This window comes from Xiphophorus maculatus, chromosome 15, assembly GCF_002775205.1.
Source record: "Xiphophorus maculatus strain JP 163 A chromosome 15, X_maculatus-5.0-male, whole genome shotgun sequence".
NCBI lineage: Eukaryota > Metazoa > Chordata > Actinopteri > Cyprinodontiformes > Poeciliidae > Xiphophorus > Xiphophorus maculatus.
The window spans coordinates 3,736,280-3,754,914 of record NC_036457.1 but is presented as its reverse complement, the minus strand read 5'-3'; positions in this window follow the sequence as shown (position 1 = coordinate 3,754,914).

Genomic DNA, 18,635 nt, shown 5'->3' with positions numbered 1-18,635 from the left:
TCCATGGAATGAACATGCTGTCCCAACATGTGTGATTCACCTCAATAAAAGAGGAAACATAAACAGGCAGGGTCTCATTAGTGGACAACAGAAATAAACCTAGATTCTTTTTTCGCTAAAACCTGAGAAAATCAAATGACTTCCACACCGATTAAAGTAAACTGAGTCCACCTGCGCGTAATTTTATCTGGGTATTAAAGCAACTGTTCCGTGAAGATGTCAAAAGGTTTATTGCAAACATCAGAGAACAACCAGGATCATGAAGACAGAGGAAACCCAGCAGGTCAAGGCGAACGTTGTGGACTAGTTTAGAGCAGGGTTAGGTTCTACAACAACATCCAAAGCTTTGAGCATCTCTCACAGCGCTGTTCAACTGCAGGCCTGCAAACACCTCCACCTAAAACAACAAACTGGGAGAGGATCAGATTTTTAAAAACTCACAGCTAAGCACATTGAATTTTCCTTCCTATGCAAATCTTAGTGTTAGTTACACTGAGCCAACACAGAGGTGATGGATTTGAATAAGATTGTGCCAATATTTCTAATATGTATCGAGTTTCCAAAAGCTGTTGCAAGAATTAAGAGCAACTGAACATTTATCAACTAATAGCAGTTCTGCCTATGCAGTTGGAGGTTTCATGTTAAAATGTGACGATGGAAAATCAGTCAGAGCCAGCGCACAAACACTGGCCACAGCCAGAGAAAACCATTTGGAAAGTCCTGAAGAAGAAACAAACCACTGGGATACCAAGTAAGAGACATCCAGCAGGTAGACCAAGGAAAACATCAGCAGCTGACGACAGAAATACTTGGTGAGAACTTTAGAGAAGAAACAGATGTGAAGATCAGCAGCAACCTTTAGAAGTTACTCATGATTATGCAAACTAAACATTAGTAAAAATGATAGAAGAATTAGAATCAAATTTGCTACTTTGTTTGCAAATTTAGTCCACTTTAATCTAGTTTGTTTGTCTATGAGGTCCAGTTCGTTTGGGGAGGTGTGAATGTGCAACCGAACTAATGCTGACCAAAAAACGATAGTCCGCCTCCAAACCTGGGTCTCGCTTTGGTAAAGTGAACTGTGATGCAGTTTGATATGCAAATGGCAAGCGGACAAGAGACTGCTTTAAATGCAGGAAGTGGATTACAGCACAAGGCATTCTGGGTAAATACAAACGGGCTCGTCTAACGCTAGCAGAAGAAATATCTCCCTTGCCAAAGAGAAATCGTACAACTGCGAAAAACTGACACTACTCTATTTTTGTTTACACTTTGTGAAGGAGGAAGTTGTACTTATATTTTCTTCAGATGTTTTTGTGTGGTTTCCTTCAATGGTTCTTGGTGCAGCGCCCCCTCAGGCCAGGAGGTGAACAGACTTTTCAGTTAGTTTGGTTCATTTGACACAGTCCACATTTTTATATTTATCTACGAGGACTGTAGAAATGTGAAGCCGACTCTCTTCCTCACCACTGTGCACTCACTGCAGTTCATGGTGGAGGTCATGGTCTGAAGAAGCCAAGAGAACTACAGTATCTGCGAAAAGCAAAGATGCCATCCAGGTTTCCAAACCAGACACCATAATCTCCATGAGATGCTGTTCATGAACAACCTTGGCGGACACAGGGAACAAGCTCTACTTATACCAAGAACGTCAACACACGTAGATCCTTAATAGCCACCCAGATGCCCCAGAGTCCCACAGCACATATCTATCCTGCTAAATAGCTAATGTGTTATTAAACCAAATAATTTACCATGAGTCGCTCAGTAGGAGATTACTCCATCTTCTCCAGCCCATTGGATTTTATTTCATCTTGCAGACTCATTGGTGAGTCTTAGCATTGGATTTTTCCCAAAGAAAATGTTTTTAATGAGATAATGTCTGCTCATGGGAACTGTGGCAATGTAAGTTTTACGGAGGGATTGTGGTTTTGTCAAATAAACTGTGTGTAGAGCCTGGGTCAGAACCTGAAACATTTGGTAATCCCTTAACACCACCAGCTCAAACAGGCCGCTTTGCGTTACTCTATTGTTTTTGTCGTAAAAATGAGCAATGACTTAATGTTTCTCCAGGATTACATAAGAGGTCATCTCATGTGTTAATAATGAACACTTTGTGATTTAATAACCATTTAGAGGTGAATAAAAACAAACTTTAATTGGGATTCCTAAGGATTTTATTCTAGGGGAAATAGAATAAGTCCATGAGGTGGAAGTTCAAACCGTAAAATTCAAATATGCACCCCTCTCTTTTTAAGATACTTTAGCAAATAATTGAAGCAGTTAAAATCTCAAATGCAACTTTGCTGTTAAAATATCTTTATACTACATAAAAGTCGAATTCTCAACGTCATTGAAATGCTGTGGTAGCATTTTAATGCCACAATATGACAAAATTATTAAATAATTGTTTTTCCTGAAAATATGACAGGAGCCAAAGTTATTTTACTTCATAAAAATAGTGACAAATATTTTTCTCAAATCCTGAAACAAAAATTTTTTAAGAGAAATTATTTGTTTCCTGATTAGATTGGCATAGAAACTAACACAGCATTTTATGCAGAGATCTGCATTGGTTTCATAAAAATAATTCAAATTCAACAGCCTTGATGGAAATATTTAATGAAACATGAGCCGGAAAAGACAAAATACATTATTTCATTAAATATATTTGTAGACTGACTGATTGTACATTGATCAAATTATACTGTTTTTCTTTTTCTTGGAAATCCTAAGTTTCTACTTTCATGTTCTTTGCCATATTTAATCCAACAATTCTTTTGGTTTCTCCATTTCTCTGCTCTTCATTTAGCCAAATGTAGGATATTTTGTCAGATCTCAGTAAATTAGAGAGCAGAAACTCTGTCGCCCCGAGACACATCGAGATTATAAAGGTGGAGGTGAAATAATACAGGAGAGGAAGAGACCAGTGGGGAGAAACGGAAGAGAGAAAGGAAACGTTTAAAAAATGCCAGAAAAAAAGTCAGAAGTAAATAAAAACAAAATTTTGTCCAGCTGTAATTTCTGTGTTGGAATGAGAAAGATTAAGGATTGTTTTAATGAGTAAATCCAATCAGACAACAACAAAAATGATTATTAAAAAGAAGAAAAAGAGTAGAAACATTAATGGACAGATAGCAGACAGACTCGAGTTTCTTGGAAGACAATCCTGTGAAATACTTCAAAAGCCTCTCTGGTAATCTCTGCTTTCATGACAACTTCATAAAATGCTCCGAGGCCACATTCCTTTACCCTTTTCTGTTGTCTTTTCATGTCTTCATAGACCCATAAAGAGCAGCAGTGTTTCATTTCATGACTCAGTGGATTTAGTGAAAGTTGCACAAACTGCTGTGGGACGGTAACGGGTCTGAAACGGGCTGCACGGCTTTTCCAGCAGAAACAACTCAAATGACCTGGTTGGAAGTTTTTGTTACTCCATTAAATCTCCACAACCTTTTAAGTACATCTTAGATTTTATTTTATATTATATTAAGTCAGAAGTCTAGAAAAAGGTTTTTAGAAAAATTAGGAAAGTGCAGATGATGATGCTGCGGTTCTTTAAGCTATTTGAGAGATTTTCATTTCAAAGCAACACATCAAACACACTTTGACATGATGGAAAAATCAAAAGAAGTCATCAGGAAGGGAACTGCAGAGCTCCTAAAGTCAGGTTCATACATGCTTCTGATTCCTAAATGCCTGGAGGTGGCATCTGGATCAACTCAAACTGCATACAGTTCAGGAAGGGGACGGGTTCAGAGTCCAATACATGGGCAGGTTTTGGAGTTAAACATGTGAATAAACTCCAGAACAAAATCCTAAAATGTTGCGTTGGTAAGAGAGCATCAGCAGGTTCAGCACCAACATGGACTCAAACAGGAAGACGCCATCGGCCCAAAAGGAATATAAAAGCCACATTACAGTTTGACGTGTCCTCTGGTCAGCGAGGAGCCTCTTTACTGCAGAGGCAGCTGCTCACTTTCATGAAATAGAAATGAAATTTATTTTTACTTCATGCTGAACAAACTGAAGTCACTAGAATTTCAAGAAGAAAATTACAAACTGAAACCTGCGACAGAACCAGACTGCCTCCTCTCCTACCTTCACTAAAATCCCACAAATGTTAACATCTGTTTCCTGGTGTGTGGAAGCCACTCTGCACCTGTGGAAAAACTGTGAAAACTCCCTACTGGGAGTACTGGAAGTGCTGCGGAGGTTGATAAATTCTCCACACCAATGGCTCTGGCAGCTGGAAGGGGAGAAAAATATGGAGGTTAGAAAGACGAAGAAAGACAACACAAACTGATCTTTGAGGTAAAGTTAGGCTGTGGTCTCTGCCTAAGATTTCAAGTCCAAACATTAAATGATTCCCAGCTGCTATAGGTTCTTTATCCAGCTGAGCTTCAGACTGTCAGGTTTGTCCCGACTGAAGAAGGAACTTGTTGGTATTTAATCAGCCAGATTGTTAGAGAAATCTTTAAGGATTCCAGACATTCCTTCAAATAATGAATTTGCTTCATAATCAACTGTGACCAGAAGCTGTGTGACCTGAATGTGAGCTTTTAATCCCAACCTGCTTGGAAGAAATAACTAAACCAGATGGATCTCATTTCGAAGGTTAATTACAGATTTCTGGAACATCTTAATATGCTTAAAAATTAATAGAAGAAGAAGGAAGCAAAAAAGGCCCTCTGGGTGCTGCTATATTAAATTATGTTTTCTAAAACGCGTAGCAAACAAAGTCCTTGATCCCTGCCAAACAGAAATGAAGCAGAACGGATGAACCGCTGCGGCTACGCTACCTCCTAAATAAATGATCCGGATTCATGGCTAAACCAAAACCAGAGACCCAGACTGCAGGATGCAACCGCCATGAGTCATGCAGCTCCAAACCCGACCTTCAACCCACTTCACCAGATTCTGGGAATACTTCCTATCTACGCTCTTCTCCTTAACTGTTGGGTGCTTGGTAACTGCCTGATCACATTCCTAGAGCAGCTTCGTAAAGATCGATTCACTTCTGTTCCCAGTATCCGTGTGGAACGGGTCGGGTCCAAGTCGGCCTGGTCTTCCTGGGATCCGATCTGTTATTGTAAGTTCAGTTTTAATCTTAAGAGAAGAAAAACGGAGAAGGCTTCAACTGAGCAGTAATTTTATGAAGATAGATAAATCTTTATTGTCATTGTCACAAGAACAACAACAAAAACACAGTTGGCAAAAGAGAAATATTTTTCTACTTTTTCACAGGTTAACAACTTAATGGAGTTGTTGTTTTTTCTATTGCTTGTTAACTGACCACCTGATTTAACCAGCCTGGTTCTCAGTTAATGCTTCCTCTGCTTTATATTTCAGATGTTTGGTCCCAAAGGTTCCTTCATGGCGTAATCTCTAACGCTAATAATTTTCTATATTCAAATTGTTTTTAAAGTAAATTTTTTAAAATGTAAAAGCCAGTTTGTCAAAAGTCCTGTGTGAGTCTTCAACCAGTCAGAAATTCACTGCTTGAAAAGTAAACAGAGAATCAACATTTGCATTAGCAGTTGGCTGTTGTAATTTTTCATAATTAGGGTTAATTAATTCCAGTGTTTCTGAAATCATAAGTGAACCTTGTCAGTTTCTGGTGAATGATTTAACTCAAAACAATGGGACAGGAAACGTTGACACACTTATTTCCAATCAGGTCTGAGAATTTATTAACAAAATGTCCCAACTTTACGGCTGAATTATTCCATAAATAACTTATTTCTCTAACTACTGACATGTAATCTAGTTACATAGAGAAAAGTCAAGCAGAATATATAGGGAACAATAAATGGATAAAAATCAAACCTCTGATAAAATGACATGAAATACTGAAAAATCAATCAAACAAGACAAATCTTCACTTTCTCTATATTTACCTAGAAATGGAAAAAAAATCAAATTTTTTCAGGAACTTTGTATAATTATACAAATAAAACAAATTTTAATGAAAACAGTTTTAAAATACTATCGTTTTCCTTTCTTTAAAAAAACTGCATGACATTTCCTAACACATTTTCAAATATAATTGTGCAGCTGATTCCTGACTTTAAAGGAGAACTGCAGTACATGTGCGCGTTGCTTCATAAATGGTATATTTGCTCCCTTTAGTGTCATTTCAAGCCAAAAGAACCACAGCAGGAATGCTAAAATTCAACTTAAATTGAAAACTGGCATGAATAACAGAAACTGAGGCTGTGAAGTTGAAGATTAAACATGGCTTGTTGGCTTTCATAAGTTACTGCAATCATAAAGTTTGATGGTCTAAAGCAAAGGAAAGGGCTGCTGGATGAGCAGAAGAGCAGTTTGGGTATAAAAACAGACATTTGTCCTCCTTTAAAAACACTTCTCAGATTTAATTAGGACATGGATACACGCGTTGGCATAGCAACGGTTCACTGAAACAATTTCCCTTCTCCTGAAACGTAAATCCATCAGAAGCAGAAATGTATCTGCATGCCTGTAGTACCAGAGGTATTTCCCTCTTTACAGACTTTTTACAGTTCGGAGGCTCAATAAGTAAAACATTATGCTTCTAAATCTAACATCTAACATTACAAGGACATTTCTAAATGTAGCACTGATTATGCTATTATAGATGTTATGTAAACTCAGAAATAACGACTGCTGGAGCTAACGTCAGAAACAAATAAAAAACAGAAGATAATGATTGTTATCACCACAAAAAATGAAACATACATAGAATAACCCATAAAATAAACAGAAATATGTACAATACTACAGTTAACTTTCAAAGTTAATGTGCACAAGGCTTGTTGAAAATGCAAAGAAGACACAAATCAGTAAAGTTACCAACTGACACACATTAAACAAAGCTTGTCCATAATTTTATTTATCTGATTTCAGTATCTTTAAACCCTAAAAGGTCACCTGACCAGCATTAAAATAAACAGGACTAGTAAATTATTATCACTGATGGTTAGAAACTTAACTAGACATTTTTCAGTGGTTCTTGTGTTCACATAAATCAGACAAAAAAATGCAGTTATATTCACAAATGTGCATCATTTGAATATTCCTCACCAATAATTCAAGGTTTTTCCTCAGGTTTATGATTAAAATCACACAGCATAACCCAGAATGCAGTACCTGCCCTAAGAGGCATTTTCATTTATGCTACCAACTTAAATTCAACAATTTCTTAAAATGTTGAACTGTTACCATCAGCAGCAAATGCCAGCCCAAACCAGTTAGCATTAGCTACGAACACTAGCATGCTAAAACAAACAAACATTTTATTCACAACTCACCAATTCCATCCACAGTTCACTGCATGACAAACTTCATGGCCCAAATCTCACTGGCAGTTCAGATCTGAATCAGATGTGAGTCGTGAGCCTTAAAGTGCAAAAGGAGCAGAAAGGAATGAAAGAAGAAGAAGTTTGGCAGCACAAACCCGTAGCAGCTTTAGCTCTCCCCTCACAGCTGACTGGGTAAAGCTGGAGCACCAAAACACTCCAAGAGCTCCTGACTCATTCTGGAGGCTCCAGCATGTAAGTGTCTGCAGGCCTCACTTCCTCAGTTAGGGTCAGAGGTCATGATTCAACAGTAATAAAGACAGAATGGGTAAAAATGGCATCAGTTGGAGAGTTTTAATCAAAAGGTCACAAAGATCTTCTTAATGAAGACTTTTGGAAAAATATTCTGTGAACGGATGAGACAAAAGTCTGAGAGAAAAGGAACATGATTCTGTACCTGAAGTCAAACAGGGTGGGGGTGGTATGATGCTGGACAAAATACATTAATTCTGCAGAAAACCATAAAATATTAAACAATCACCAGACACATACTCTGCTTTGTCCTTCTCCTTGTGCCTGTTCTCTGTCTCACTCAGTGAAGTAACAAAGGAGGAGTGTGTTTAATCCTCTGTGGAAAACGCAAATCCAACTCCGTCTCCCTTGATGATGTTAACGACTTTGACAATAGAGTGATTTCTTTATGAATGTCAACTCTTCATCTACTGATTATATGCAGAAAACAATGTCTTTTCTGTTTGTGAAGCTCTATATTACAGGAAGAAATGAAGAACTATGTTACTCAAACACCAAAACCAGAATGTGAAACTGCTGACGTCCCACAACATCTCAGTTAAAGTCACCGTTTCACTTTTAGGCTCATAAAATGTGAACTGCTGCAGGAGAACAGAATAAAATCTGAATGTTGGAAAATCAAAAAAAGTGAGAAAATGTGTTTCTTTTCTGTGTTTTATCTCCATGAACTAAATCCGATCATAGCTGAGGCCGTTCATCTGATAACATCACATTTTAAAGACATTAGGTAAAGTCTAGAATAACATGCAGGGAGGCTTTGGCTATATTATGACACCTGAAACGCTGTTTGTTCAGTTTGTTGAACTGAAGAACTGTTTGATTTAGCTTTCAGCTTTTATTGTGCACCGATCAAAGTTCTCTGCTGTAGCTCTTGTCCATTTATCACTTCGTTTATCAGAGTCTAGATAAACTCTCCATGCTGTTTTCACCTCACGGTCCCGTCTGTCCACAGCATGAAGGTATGTTATAAACTGCAGAGCACTGACTGATTGAGTGGTTGTACTTTGTCTTCTGAAGCACGTTTTCAAACCTCAACATGATCTATTTATGCTGCAGTTTACAGTAAATTTTCTCCCATTTCTAAAATATTGCACATTTTTGCTCATCGCAGCATAAATAAAGGCCGTTCTATAACAATGTGCAGTTTGTGGTTTTAACTTTGACCATTGAAAAGCAACAGGGGGTTAACAGGAATGGGAGACATCAAATTTCTGCATCTCCAGAAGCTAGAAGCTCCAGAGAAAACCTCCCATTCCAGCATTGATGTTGGTTTGATCAAAGATATTTTTATGATGGATATGATTTACAGATGTGCCTGAGAACAAAATATAATTGTGCAGTTCAGAAATAATCTAGTAAGTGGGATCAACATTCCTCAGTGGCTGCAAAAAAGCAGGATTATCTCAGTAGTACATTTACTACTTTATGATTAATCATCAAACACATGAATTTTATTGAAACTTTGTTCTTTTAATGATTTGTTTGAACAGTTCTTTTTCATGGTGGGAGCAGGAGTAAAAGAAGACACTGAAAAACTAAATAATTCCTGACAGAGATATGAAATGAAAAATGAACAGAAACCAAAGACTAACCCTTGGGGAACACCTCAGGCTACAAGCTGTCACAGGTCAGAGTTCCCTCTGTTTAACAGAGAAACTTCTGTTTTTAAAGAGGAGGACACTCAGTTCAATGCAGAGACAGAAATATGACTAATTGAAAAGTTTCCTATTATCGGATCCTGGATGAGGTGATGTAGCATATGTAGCGTTAGCACGCTGTAAGAAGACCTACATTTAAACCTTGTGTGAATGCTTCATGGTAGGTGGATGAATCTTTCTATTTTTGTGATTTTTATTTTCTCCCCTCAGAGTTTGATGCCCGTTTCCTCTCCTTTTCTCCTTTGCTTTCACCATAAAAAATGCAAGCATATGGTCCAGATCAGGGGGAAGTGTTGGAGGGATAAATTACTGCTAATTTTTCTTCTCTGATGGATGTCCTGTCTCCACGATGGACTACAGGGAGTTCTCCTTGGAGGCTCCAACAGATGGCTTACTTTGGAATAAAAATAAGTTGTTCTCAGCCACTGAACAGTTTGTGGCGCTCATAAATTCATTTGAATAATTGGAAACACATATTCCCGCGAAGAAACATGTGCCACTGAACGGATCTGTGGCTGTCTGGCCAGGTTGGCTGCTCCATTTTGACTCATAATTATCCCTCGGTGTTTTTCGCTTTGCTTCACTTCAGGAAGTGTTTTTGCATCTCAAACATGCACCGACAGCATTCTGCAGACACCACATCATACGCTCTGAGGGCTGGATGCAGACACTTCTGCTCCAAGGCCACTCCACATACACATGTCCTGACTCTGGGATGCCAAACAGCCACCAACTCTGCAACCACAAGTTCCCCAGAACCCCATCTGAAGTAATTCCCAGGGCAAACCAAGGATTAGCTTTAAAAAACCCCAACAGACTGCAAGATCATAGAAAATGTTTTTAAATCTAGTAAATTAGTTACAGTGAAACTTAGCACTTCAAAAAGATGACTATAAATCAAGTCTAAATAATAATTCAATAAACATCATGGCTGTTCCCAGAGAAGGAAGGCAAACTCCCAGCAGCCTCACTCGGCTCAACAGCTGGGCAATCCGGGCAAAAGCAAGAACAAAATGAAAAATACATTAGAATAAATTCAGTGTAAACTCCATCAACCAAAAATCAAGCCATTCCCCCAAGGACTTCCAACAAATGCGTTAAACATGCTGCAGTCACTTAATAATTTATTTGAGATTCCTTGAAGCCTCTCATGCTACACAAAGAGTTTGTTTTTCCTGAGAGCAAAACATTTTGCAGCTTGCAAATCAGTGAACATCCCAGTAAATTCATCCAAAGATTAGAGTGCAAAGCTCAGATAAATGGCAACAAATCTAAAACTTAAAGATGATTCAGTCGAATCTACGATGTAGACGATCATCAAAAACGTTCACGTCATGATATTTCTGAGATCAAAAACTTTGATTGAACTTTGACCTGACTTTCTCCTAATTATATGCAGAGAACAGAGATTTGTTAATATGTTTTTTATTTGCACAATGAGGCCTAGTCCACAGGCAGCCTGGTCTTTTTAAAAAGATGTAGTGAAGATATTTGTTTCTATAAAATAATCTCATCCACAAGTGATTGGCTTGAGAAAAGTTTTCATCCACACTAATCCGCTGAATTACATTACTGAGTGTTGTTTTAAACATGCCCAACCCACAGGGGGCAGTGTAGCGCTAAGCTAACACCTGTCAGCCAATCACAATCCTTCAAAACAACAAACTTCCTGCAAGGGATTAAACATGGCGCAAGGAGTTTCACTTGTGTGGACAGACAAGAAGTCGAATTACTTTAACTGTTGTTTTAAAATCTAATGTTAATAAAACACAAGATAGTGTGGAGTGGGAATCATGTTAAAGTCATGTGGAGGTTAAACGTCGTTGTGCCTCCATATTGGGACGGAGAGCTGGTGTAACATCCAACCTTCAGGCTCTGCCCTTTCCAACTCAACGTATTGAGGATACTTGTTATAAAACATGTAAAAAGTGTCTGAACAAACATAAAAATTAGTCATATTTCCTCCATGGCCAAACAGTAGCAATGGTTACAGTAACGGTTCATCACAGCAGCATTATTTGCTGCAGACTGTCATGTTTTCACCTCTAAAGCTCCAGTTTCCAAATTCAAACACATAAAATGAGAATTTGCAAATCTCCGCTTTACTTGCAGTTTTCATTATGAATAATTTTAGTGATATTAAACAGAGGCTACGTGTGGATGAGAGGCCAAATCACCAGCTATGTGTGGACAAGGTCTGAGTTTCTACTCAGTGAAATGAAGAAACCTCCCGGCCTTCATCCAGGAAGACAACATCTCATTCACCGAGTGGCGACACAGTCTTCACGGTTTTCTATTTCTGGATATATTTCTCATATGTTTTCTTCCACCCATATATGCAGCTCTGGTTTCACAGCATCACTGCAGTAACAGTAAAGACAGTTTTATTTTCAGCAGGATTCCTGCTGATTCCAGCTGTTCCAGGAAATGAACCACATGTATGTGTGCTGATAAAAAAAAAAAAAAAAATCCTGATCTCGTTTCACTTTTCATACTCATTCTTATTTTCTTGTGATAAAACAGGAGAGCAGCCAAACAAAAACAAGGCAAAGTCGTCCATTAGTGATGAATCTCAATAAAGAAAAGGAATCAAAGCTCTGCAGAGCAAACCGAGCAGCTTCCTGTAAAACAGGGATGAAGGCAGAGAGGGAGGATGAAGAGGAGGATGAGGTTGACCAAGCATCAGACCTCGTAAACGTGTCTATGCCCTTTATATAAATGTGGTCGGAAGAAAGGGGAGACGGCGGAGCTGGGGGTGGGTTTGGATGAACTAGGTTAACATTTAACCTCTGTTTCTTAAATGTCACAAATAATCTCAGTTGGAGAAGAAGCAGGAAGAAGGAAGCGGAACGGTTTAATGCTGAGAAATCTTATTTTGAAATCTGCTTGTATGGAAATCCTTCAAAAATCTCCAAAAAGGACAAACATGACTGAAGTGATAGAACAGAAAAGTTCTGTTTATCTTTGAATAAACTTCATTTTTATGGATTCAGTTTGAACGGTGAGCAGTTTATGTCATTTCTCCTGATCCTGACATGTTTCAGACTCCTGACCATCGCCTCTCTCTGCTCTGCCTGGATTAACTGGCAGAGCAGAGTTAATCCTCTGCAAAACAACACCTTTTTCTCCTGTAGTTCAATCAGCAAGTTTAGATTAATCAAGTTCTGCCATCTGTCCCTTCCCCAGAAAAAACAGCAGATCGTTCCCACAAAACCAAACTGGAAGAGAGTTACCATGGAAACAGCTTTAATAATTAATATTATGTTAATAAGACAAATTAAGTTTTTAAGTCTTGTTCTGCTCTTTTGGTGAACAGTTCATTCTCTAGTTATCCCATATTTCATAAAAATAGTCAACAGATCATTCATGTTTGAGAATTGTCCATGAGTGTCGTTGCATAAAGTTGATCCAAACGTCCAGTTTGTGAAACCGGGTCAGAGCCACCAATGCCACCTAGTAGCGATTGTCACATTTCATTGAACATGTCATTTCCTTTCTGCTCACTGATGCTGCGTTGGTTGTTATACTTAACAACATCTGCATAGCGATTTCCTGATTGAAAACTCCAAACATTGGAAAATAAAACTTGCAGGAAAGTGTTGGGCAATAGCATTGCTTCATGGAAGAAAACCAAATAAAGATCAGATTAACCCTGATCTTTGTGGATCAACGCCCTGCTGTGCTGAAAGAGCAGTCTCTTTGGGAAAACTACGGTGGCCGACAGGTGCAAATGCGCAGCAAAAGAGAAAACATGCAAACAAAAAAGAAGACACCCCCGAATGAAATGCAGCAAATAAAAAGAGAGACGCAAACACCCCCGAATGAAATGCAGCGAATAAAAAGAGAGACGCAAACACCCCCGAATGAAATGCAGCAAATAAAAAGAGAGACGCAAACACCCCCGAATGAAATGCAGCAAATAAAAAGAGAGACGCAAACACCCCCGAATGAAATGCAGCAAACAAAAAGTGTTGAAAACGGAAGTGCTCCAGACCACTAGGGGGAGTCAAAGAAAATAGTATTCATTTCTATGGGACCAGATGCAAGATTCAGAGAAAGAAATTTGAAAGAAAGTAAAGGTATCTCTCTGAATCTTGCATCTGGAAAGTGTGATTATTGTGAGAAGTCTGAAACAATAGAGCATGTTATTTTAGAGTGTTGTAAGTATGAAGAAGAGAGAAGATGCATGCTGAGAGAGTGTGTAGGTATTAAAGAAAGGTTTAATTTAATAGAATTTTTGAGGAGAGATTTCGGGAGTAGACATATTCAAATAATTATTCGGTATCTTAAAAAAACAAAGCTATTTCATAGGATATGAGTAGAGCAAGTTGGGTGTGAATGTGTAAAGAATATCAAAGAGGGGTATATAAAGCTATAAGCAAGTTGGATAATATAAGCAGGTGTGTATGTGTGGGGGTATGTTTAATCAGGAGTTAATGGAGGGAAAAGGTAGAAAGTGAAAGTTTATAGACCATCTCGAACCACACTCCATACTGGTAAGTGGCGGTAATGCTACTGTAAGTTTGTTGCCAACCGCCAATAAATACCAAGAAGAAGAAGAAGAAGAATCTTGCATCTGGTCCCATAGAAATGAATACTATTTTCTTTGACTCCCCCTAGTGGTCTGGAGCACTTCCGTTTTCAACACTTTTTATTTGCTGCATTTCATTCGGGGGTGTTTGCGTCTCTCTTTTTATTTGCTGCATTTCATTCGGGGGTGTTTGCGTCTCTCTTTTTATTTGCTGCATTTCATTCGGGGGTGTTTGCGTCTCTCTTTTTATTTGCTGCATTTCATTCGGGGGTGTTTGCGTCTCTCTTTTTATTTGCTGCATTTCATTCGGGGGTGTTTGCGTCTCTCTTTTTATTTGCTGCATTTCATTCGGGGGTGTTTGCGTCTCTCTTTTTATTTGCTGCATTTCATTCGGGGGTGTTTGCGTCTCTCTTTTTATTTGCTGCATTTCATTCGGGGGTGTCTTCTTTTTTGTTTGCATGTTTTCTCTTTTGCTGCGCATTTGCACCTGTCGGCCACCGTAGAAAACAGTTAAATCCACTTTTGTTTTTCAACTTTATGCTTCACTGTCTTGTCTCGTCGTTCCATAGTCCTCCTGTGGATTGATCACAGTGAAATGTAGAGTTGGATGTTTCAAATGCACCGAGAAGAGCCCAGAGCAAGAACTCACAGGTGTGATCAAATACCTTTCAGACGGTATTTCTGTCTGTTGACTGCATATTTCCTGATGTATAAATCACAACCACTGCGGTGGGAAGGAACATTCACTTAGTTTATGTTAGGATCTTGAAAGATTGATGTTGAGCTTCAGGGTCATGTTGTCAGATAAAGGTTATGTCAGGCCTGATTTGGTGAACAAACTAGAAACTTTCTTTTTACAATAACAGAATCCTTCACCTGATTACTGGTGGAAAATTCTCACCATTCTGCTGATGGAAATTTCAGTTTTCTGGTAGATTTGACCAGATGTTAAAGAGTAGGAAGTGAACTAAATGTTTTCTTCCAAAATCACCAACATTTTCAAATAACTGTGTAATTTGAATCTTGTTGAGACAACAACCCCGTTCAATAGAGCATGTCATGTTTTTATAACTAAAAGAAAAAAGTTTCTGCTAACCTTAAACCTCTAATCATTAACGTTCCTCTATTAATGTTATACCAATATATGCTAAGGTGCAAAAATGCTGATTTCAACCATGTTCAAGATGCACCATGTCAATGACCTGCCTTATATTAGTGCTTGTTTGTTGAATATTTACAAATTGTTCAATAAACTGACTTTTTAAACTGAAACGTTTTTTAAAAGTGGCTCTAAGTACTGACGAAATGGAGCTGCCGTAAAAAGCGTAAATCTTCAAAATAAGAGCATGAATATTAAAAGTCTAACTACTTGAAGAATACTTATCTAAAACTTCAACACAGATATCAAACCTTATTCAACTAAAAATTGGCTGTAAAGCCATAAAAATTAGCATTAGTGCTTTAGTATTTATCTGGCTAAGTGGGCTAAATGTTTTCAAAGTTAGCAGCAGCGCTAAACAAATTATTATCTCTGCTAATGCATTAGCGTATTAGCAGAGCTGGATCCTAATATCAGGCTCAACATAGATTCATCTGCATTGTTGCCTGTTTTACTGCATTTTCTTCATCCTGACGGATTAAAGTTGTGCTTTCATGTGTGGAGCAGCTGCAGATCAACTTCCCATTTCTGGGTTTTATTTTTGAGCTGTGTACGGTCCACAAGTTCAACTCACTTCAACACATTTCTCACAGCTTTTCCCCAAAGTAGAGAACAGTAAATCTGAGTGGACCTCTGGTGACTCAGATAGCAGCAATTCCTGCTACTTAAACATAAGACAGATGGATTTATTTGTAGCGTTTGAAGAAATTAGCATTACTATACCTGGAGAACAGACACTTAAGCAACTGACAACCTTTCATTTTTAACTGTAAGTTATTATTGCACTATAATAAATATAACATTATGACCTTTAGAGTAAAGGTCTTAGATCTTAGCCTTCTCAGGAACACACTGAAAATCTTCAGAAACAAGTCCGCTCGTCGTTTCCAAACCACACACTTTAATCTGCATTCTGTGGCAGCAGAATCCCTTTCAGCAGTGAAGAGAGCGAAACCAATGAAACCTGAGTGATCCTGGGTTTTACTCGCTGAGTGTGTGTCAACCGCCTCATCTCCATACACCGTATGATAAATGATCTCTGCGCTCTTGTGTTTTCTCTCCTTCGACTTCTGGAGCAGCGACAGGGTTCACACATTCTTTACATTGACCTGACCACATGTTTGATAAATCCCAGCGCTGAGAGTTAGCAGAGAGGTGAACACGAGGTGGAAAGAAAACAGAAAACGTTACCAAACACACAAGTCTGGGGATCTGTTTTCCACCCCTGACTAGGGACACGAGTTTGTCTCGTTTGCTGGTGTGGATGGAGGATGTAGCTGATCAGCCTGATAATAGAAATTATTAACTCTTTTAAATCAGACTGAAGTGGCTTTCTGGGACCTTTTGAGGGTTTTTTTTCCCCAACAATTGCAGCATAAGTTGGTTGATTTTTGAAGATTGTGCCACAGAATATCCATCTTAGGGTGTGATGGCGTTTAATAAATTCTTTCTCAGGGACTTTTTTCAATGCTTTACGAGTTAAACAAATAGGTGGACATCACTATAGCAACCAGTGACTCGGTGTGAGTGAGTGAGTTTCAATTTCTTGACAGGAATGACGTTCCCATAAGCTGGACTTTGGGCAGAAGTTGCATTATTTGTTGAATCCTGGAAAAACAAAAAAACAATCAGTATCCATGAAACAGCAGAAAAAAAGAGAAGAAATAATTTTACAAACAGCTGTGAGTCTCAACTGAAACACTGTATGGAACTTCATAAGTGCTAAAGTGTAATTTACCAAAACGTTTAAAATAAAAGTATTTTTGTTTGAAGACATTTTATCTAAGAACTATCATAAAAAAAACTTTAAAAAGTTTTATACTTTAAGTATCTTTTAGGATTTAAGATTTATTAGATTGCTTTAAAGAAATGTTTTTAAATTTTATTATGTAATTATGTGAACTGAACATTTAACATGCTTTTTGTTTACATGAACTCTTTTGTTCATACTGAATATTAACATAAACCATCTGATTTAAAAGCTTTCAGCTTCTATGCACCACAAATCTGGAACAAACTTCCAGAAAACTGCCAAACAGCCGAAACACTGAGTTCCTTTAAAGGCTAAAAACTCACCTGTTTAGAGCTGCTTTTGAACTTTAATAAATGAAACGTTGATGATTGATGTTTGATGATGTCACTCATCAAAATGTTCTGATTTTCTCATGGTGTTGACTGTATTTTTTTTTATGACTTTTTATGTTTGTGTTTTATGATGTGAAGCACTTTGAGCTGCCTTGTTGCTAAAATGTGCATTATAAATAAACTTGATAAACCATGAATAAAAATCCTCTGTTGGATTGGCTGAAAGCCCTCGACTGAAGACGAGACACAAACTGCTTTTAGCTCTACAGAACACCACTTATGGTTTTCTAAACCCTATTTTTAAAAGATGATCAATTAAGTTTCACGTTTCTATTTTAAATTAGAAGGTAATATTTAAATCTCACTTATTCATAATGAAGTGTTTTGGCTCTCAGTCTAACAGGACGTCCGCTCTTCCAGCCTGAGTCTCTCTGGCTTTTATTTTGTGAGCTGATGAATAAATTCCTTCACCATGCTGGGGAAAAGAAAGAAAGAGCGACCCGTGGGTTCCGGTGGCCGGTGAAATGTTTCCATGACCACACACTGGACCTCATGGTGAACTCTGCTGTTACCAGAACCGGTGGGTCAAGATCCAAAGATGATTGTGTGGTTAACCATGAGAGACAAACAGAGTATTCAACAAAAAGTATTTAAAAAGTTTCAAAAGCATCACAGAAGAAACACAAAGGTCCAAAACCAGGTTAAATAAAAGACAGAAATAATGAGAACTCTGAGTCCAGATTGTTCAGCCGTTACCACAGAGGAACCATTAACAGTTTGATCGGGTCACAGAAAGATGAATTTTACCAAACTGAATCTGGATTTTGATGTTTTCTTTAGGGTTTCACTGCAAGATTTTGATTGTAATGTCATATTCTGAAACTTTTTAATTTAAATTACTTTTATTCCCAGTTTTATCTGCACAAGTTCATACACCAAAACATGGGGATACGTCTCTGCTTTTGCAAGACAAGACAAACTGTTTTCTGTCAAATCAGCCCAGAGTTCAGAGTTCACACGCAAAATCTAATTTACTCCAACTATACTTCAGCTTAAATCTTTTATTTCAAGATTGGAACAGAAGAGTCTTTTAAAAATGTCATATTGAACATAAAATATTTTTTTTTAGAATATATTATATGTGCTGTACAAAAAAATGATCAGAATAGATGAAAAACTGAACCTGAAACAGTCGGGGGTCCCCTGTAGCATCATTAAATATCCATAACCATTACTTTTAAAGTTTTGGCAGCCAAAGCTGCAGGGGCGTTGTTATCCTGTTCCCAGTTATCAAACTTCAGGAAAGAGTTTTCAATGTGAATATTTGGCTTATTTGGTAAAAGTCATAGAAAAGCAGAACATGACCCCTTTTAAGGTACCACTAGCTAAAACCATTGCCAACACACAGAGGTACTTGGATGGGATTTCACTTGTGGTGCTAAAATTTTTACAATTTTCCCAAAAACAAAGTTCTTGGGTTTAACAGCCCATGCTGTAAACCTCTTCCAGTGGGAAAGATCAGAAAGCTGGCCCACTGAGATGGGAGAAATAAACCTTTAATTCTTAGAGACTGCGGTCAATGTTTAAGCCAAAGACACAAAACAGGTTCC